The sequence below is a fragment of the Carica papaya genome, chromosome 2, assembly GCF_054855325.1.
Source record: "Carica papaya isolate Zhongbai chromosome 2, ASM5485532v1, whole genome shotgun sequence".
In the NCBI taxonomy this organism is placed as follows: Eukaryota; Viridiplantae; Streptophyta; class Magnoliopsida; order Brassicales; family Caricaceae; genus Carica; species Carica papaya.
The window spans coordinates 19,584,529-19,590,381 of record NC_142310.1 but is presented as its reverse complement, the minus strand read 5'-3'; positions in this window follow the sequence as shown (position 1 = coordinate 19,590,381).

Below are 5,853 nucleotides of genomic sequence, written 5' to 3'. Positions count from 1 at the left end.
AGAAGTATCATGAATAGAAAGCAAACCCTAGATAAGAACGGGAGTGGGGAGAGCATCGGGTTCATCTAAGTGGTACACACGACCCTGTGCTATAGGTTTGACCACGTCCTTCGATCGTTGGGGGCAGTGCTTTACAAGATGTTGGGTGCTTCTGCAGCGATAGCATGCATGATTGATACGCCGATAGGTTAGTTCACCATGCGAGCGATAAAAATGCTGACAGGGTTAGGTAGGTTAGGAAGGCTATCCAGTTGGTGAAGGCAAGGCAGGGGGAAGGGGGAAGGGCAACTCTAGTTCGTTTATCAGGGTGGCTACTTATTGGGTCGAACAATCTTCTTCTAGGCTGTTGGAATTGTTATTGTTAGGTACGGACTCGAGCAATGTATTGGTGCCTGGCTGAGATGAGGTCTTCGGCCAACTGGGCATGTTCTAGCACCTCCGTATATGAGTTGGGTCTCAACATTGCAACCTAATCATAGATGTTGGTACAAAGGCCTTTTAGAAACTTCCTAGATTTACGACTTTTGGGGGGTGACCATTGGAGGGGCGAACTTAGACAGTTGGACAAACCGGGCCATATACTGTGCAACCGTCTAATTTTCTTGGTAGAGATCCTGAAATTCCTCCTCCTTTTCTCAAACATAGGCAGAGAAAAAGTTTCCAAAGAATGCATCTATGAAAACGTCCCAAGTGGTAGGGGTAGGTAGGACTCCCTTTTTTAGTCGCCACTTGTGTTCTACTTCACCATTTAACATAAAGGTTAGTAAGGAAACTTTTTATTCCTCAGTCAGGTATAGGATAAAGAAGAGCTTCTCTATCTATAGGATCTAGACTTCGGCTATTAAAGGGTCAAGGCCACCTTCAAAATGTGGCAGGTTAAGCTTCCTAAACTCCGTTATGTTATGAAAAATAGATCTCTCAACTATTCGGTATTTTGGGCAAGGGGTGGACAAGGGTTTGCTTGATTTTATCCTATAGTTGCAGTCAATCCTTGGATGGCTAAGAAGAGTTCAATAAATTCAGCCCTAGTTGGAGGATCCTGGGATTTGGGTATCTCGATATGCTCTACGGATGGTCTTCCTCATAACATTCCTACAAAAGAAATGAATACATGAGTTGGTGGTCAAATTTGGAAAAGAGAACTTATTCTTTCTTAGTATTTTAAGGGTCTTTCTACCTACGGCCTCAATTGTAAGGGAATTGGTTCGCGCAACTGCTCTGAAACCATTTGTGACAAGTCAGATGCTAATTAAAGAATGTGGGTGCGAGATATAAAAACAGATTACGAGTGCATGATAAAATTATATGCAGCAGAGTAAATTAATACAAATTTCTTACAACCATAAGAGTTCCAATTACATATATAAAACTGATGCCAGAAGTGGCTACAAAATGCAAAAATGCAAAAGAGAGCCACTTCTTTCATTATACTATTGCACTCATCAAAGTGCGGGGATGATCATACACTCCAGGTTTGTGAGTCCACATAATCCTCATAAACTTCAATGAGTAGGTTAGCTTATGGTTCTTCATTATTTTCCTCATCTAAGGGGGGGGGGGGACATGGAAAGAGTGAGTTGTATATATTCAGTAAGTAAAATAGTATTTAGATAACATCATAAAATTTTAAAAGGTGAATAATTCTAATATAAACACTTACCATTTTGTTACGTTATAGACCTATCTTGCCTTATAAAAATAATTTATTTATTAAAAAAAACATCACGTTATAGCCAAGAATCAAAATAAAATACACAATATACCTGACAATAGAGAAAATCAAATAAATCATGAAATGCTCAGATTTTTGTGTCATACTTCACGAAGTTGTTACGACTTCCATCTCTGAAGGCAAATACAGATTTCTAACTACCCATATAGAATGACCATATCAGATACAAATAACAGTAATTTACTCAGGCACATTTCTGACTTGCCAAACTATGGCACAATCTATGACCATGGTCATACCAACCATAGTGGTCCTATCAGATATTATATGGTCATGGCAGTACTTAGTCAAAGACTACCCCTAACAGATATTCACGTCACCACTCTCGTCAAAGAGTACGCCGTTATCCACAGGGAACGTCATTTTACGTCTGTCCAAACCAGATGAGGGATGGAGAAAATAGATACCCTAGATAGGGATAGGGGAACAGACTTAGAGATAAAAAGCCTAATGAGATACTTGATGCATTATGCATGTCAATACAAGTACATACTTCAGACCATTCATGCTTTATTCCACTTTTCTTTTCTCTTATTTTTTTTACTTATTATTTTCCAGATAACCTTACCGGTTTAATATTATTTTAATTACATACAAATCATCAAATGTTTTTAACTCACATAGCATACTTGAAATTAAGAACAATTCAACTTATTAAGCCTACTAATATAAAACATGCAAAACAAGCAAAATCACATAATTATCAATTTAATCTTTTTTTGTCTAAAAATACCCTTTAAGACGTATAAAGAAATACCAAATTTCTTACCGAAATTTTGATAATTTTTTCTACACCGTTCTTCTTCTTCTTCTCTCTTTCTCTCTCTAGATCACTCTCTTTCTTTCTCTCTCTCTCTCTAACTCTTGAAAGGTGGAAGAATGGAAGTGAGGAAAAAATGGAAGAAAGAGCCCCTATTTATAGAAAATGGGAGCCGTTAGATTTGCACCAAGTGACAAAATTCGGTTGAGAGAGAGTAAAAAATACTTGACACAAAAAACAGAGGGAAAAGACCTCCACCGGCAACGACACCATAAGCAACGGCACACTGCCCGAGGTGGATGACAGTAAACTATCCGAGGTGATAATGGCCTCACCCGCTCGATGCGCGTGCTGTAGGCCTAGCCTGCAGGCGCCAGGCTACCCTGCCATGGGCAAGGCCTAGGCGTGCTAGGGCACCGCACGCAGGCCTATCGCGCACAGGCCCCAGGCGCACAGGCCTATCCGTGCATGCCTACTGCGTGGACGGTGCGCGCACAATGTGCTACGCGTGATGTTACACGCGTAAACGGGTCCTGCCAGTGCGTGACAAGACGTGTGAGTAGGCTTTTCCTCTGCGTTGTGCCCGATGGCATTTGCGCACTGTGCGCACATCCTGCGCCTGTTGCTCACTCACGCACACGCACAAAACACAAGCAGCTCCATTCCTTTGGGATTTTTCTCGCTAGATTTTCCCCCCTAGTTTTCGTTTTTCCTTAAAATTGTTTATTTTTTTGAAAAATGAATTAAATAATTAAATCAAAATAAAATTAGATAAAATTAAATAAGATTAAAATAAATAAAAATCATCATAATTTATGAATTACGGTAATAAACTGCGTAATAAAATAAATGAGTTCAGTGTAGCCTTGATGTTCGAATAATTAGGATTTTTCAAATACAAATTAAGCACAAATTAAGCACAGTGGTGAGTGGGGTATTACAGTGTCGTTCTCCATTAGAGAATATCACAATGAGGTATGTTGTGATATTGTACCTATCGCCAGTCACCTGATACTTGTGAGACCTAGGCAACTTTTGATAGACATGTATAATATTACGATCACAGTAATTGATATTCACTGCGAAAGGACAGTCTAAATCATGTCCTTACGCCTTTATCACCAAAAGAGGCACCTGAAGATCATGTCAAAATTAAACGGTCCTTTGATGAATACTAAAGAAGGGTAGAAGAGAGAAATAAGATCGCAAAAAAAGTCAATGGCCCATTGAGCATAAAGGTTGCCAAGCAGACAGCTAAAATGGTCCATTAAGAGAAAAACAGATAGAGAAAACAAGGGAGTGTCTTGATGACATGGACAGATTGATAAGGAATATATCTTATGAAAAGGGAAGTTCAATTGTACTTACCTACCGAAAAATTCATTTTGACCTTAACCACTCTTTGCATAATCGTACTGTTTACTCTTACAGATAATTACCATGGTAAGTAAGCTACAAAGATTTGATCCAAATCCCAAAGAAATTTTGAATCAAGTCATGACATGCACCAACAACAGAGTAAACATGTTAGAGAAGTATGGCCAATTTTCTATCGTAATAATTAATCTTTTCCCTTCTGATAAAGGTTCATAATTAAGGACAAATCTTTTTGAAGGGGGGGAGGGGGGGGATGATGTGATCCTAGGTGGCCCAGAATTAGTTCCAAAAATACAATCTTGCATCAATGAGGAACGACCAGAACATGAAAGTAATTTCATCCTTAACTAAGTTTGTTCAAGCTAAAAAACTTAAGACCCAAGTAAAATTAATGGACTTGATGAATTGTAAGAAAGCCCTTGCCCGAGGAAATAGTGTGTTCGAGGCCGCGCATCGAGGGAAGGTACCCATGAGGGGGTCACCCGAGTCACTCGATCAGCCACCCAGCTCTCTAGGTCCAACCTGCGGGCTAGCAGGCTGTGCGCCTGAGAAGAATATGTGGCTCATGTCGCACGTCCCTACAGATGGGCCGACCGAGGCCCATCAGGAAGATCCGAGGGCCAGCCATCATCCTCAAGCCCGATCCAGCGGACCCACACCTGAGGGAGAAGAAATTGGGCCGAACGCTCAGCCCAACAAGCTGGCCCAACAGTAGCCACGGGTCCAACTAAGAAGAAACCCAGGCAGTATTATTATTTAAATTAAACTTATTCAAGGATTAATTATATAGTATTTTAATCTTAGGGTTATCTTAAGATATTATTTTATTATATTTTTTATCCTATTATTTATCTTATTATTATTTTAATGTAATTTCTCTCATGTATTTTACATAAAAATGAGATAGGATAAGTATCAAGTTATTTTAATTATTATTTTATTGTAAATTCTATCCCTATGATTATTTAATTAATTTTTTGGGATAGAATAAATATTTTATTATATAATTATCTTAAAATTAGATAGAATTTTATCTAAGATATTATTTTATTAATTTATTTCCAAGAGTTTTTACTCATATAGATTACTCGGGAAAGACAATAAATAGATCTTTGCCCATAAGTTGTAAACATACCAATTAAAATTAATTTGAGAGAATTCTTGAAAGCTTAGGCTTTTCTTCTTTTAGAATTTTTTCTAATTTAGCTTCTTCAAGTTATTCGGGAAGCAGGAGTTTTCAAAAGTTTTGTTGAGCCAAAGAGTGGGGATCAACTTATTGGTAAATCTGTGGCGTTTTTTCTTTCCTTCTTTTACTTTTCATAGTCTTTGTTTTTACATTTCTTTTAGGATTGTAGATTCAATTAGAGACAAGAGTTTATCTAGATGGTTGAAGTTTTCTTATTGCATACACTGAGTGGGTTATAGAAGTTGATTCGATCCTCCCATACCTTCCCATGTCATAAAATGTTATATCACAGTATTGAGAGAAAAGAAGTTTATCAGATCAAGTCATTCTCCTTGGAGTGCTCTAGTTTTGTTTGTTAAGAAGATGGATAGGACCCTCAGTTTGTGCATTGACTATATGGAACTCAACCAGGTAAAAATCAAGTATCCCTTTCCTCGTATTGATGACCTTTTTGACCAATTACAAGGTGCATCAGTCTTTTTCAAGATTGATCTCAGGTCGGACTATCACCAATTGAGGGTTAAGGCCGAAGACATTCTCAAAACGGCGTTCTATTGTAGGCATGGTGTAAGACCCCAAAAAACCTTCGTGCTTAATTTGTAATGTAAAACCCTATTTATTTGGGCCCTAATACCGTTTAAACTCCTTAATATTTCGTAATTTGAATTTCAGATGACTTTCATATCTCATATTTTAATTTCATATTTTACTCGGTTAAATAATTAATTGAAATTATTTATTTATTTTTTTGGTAGGAAATTTATATTTAAAAATTTATTTAAAAAGATTTCACAGAAA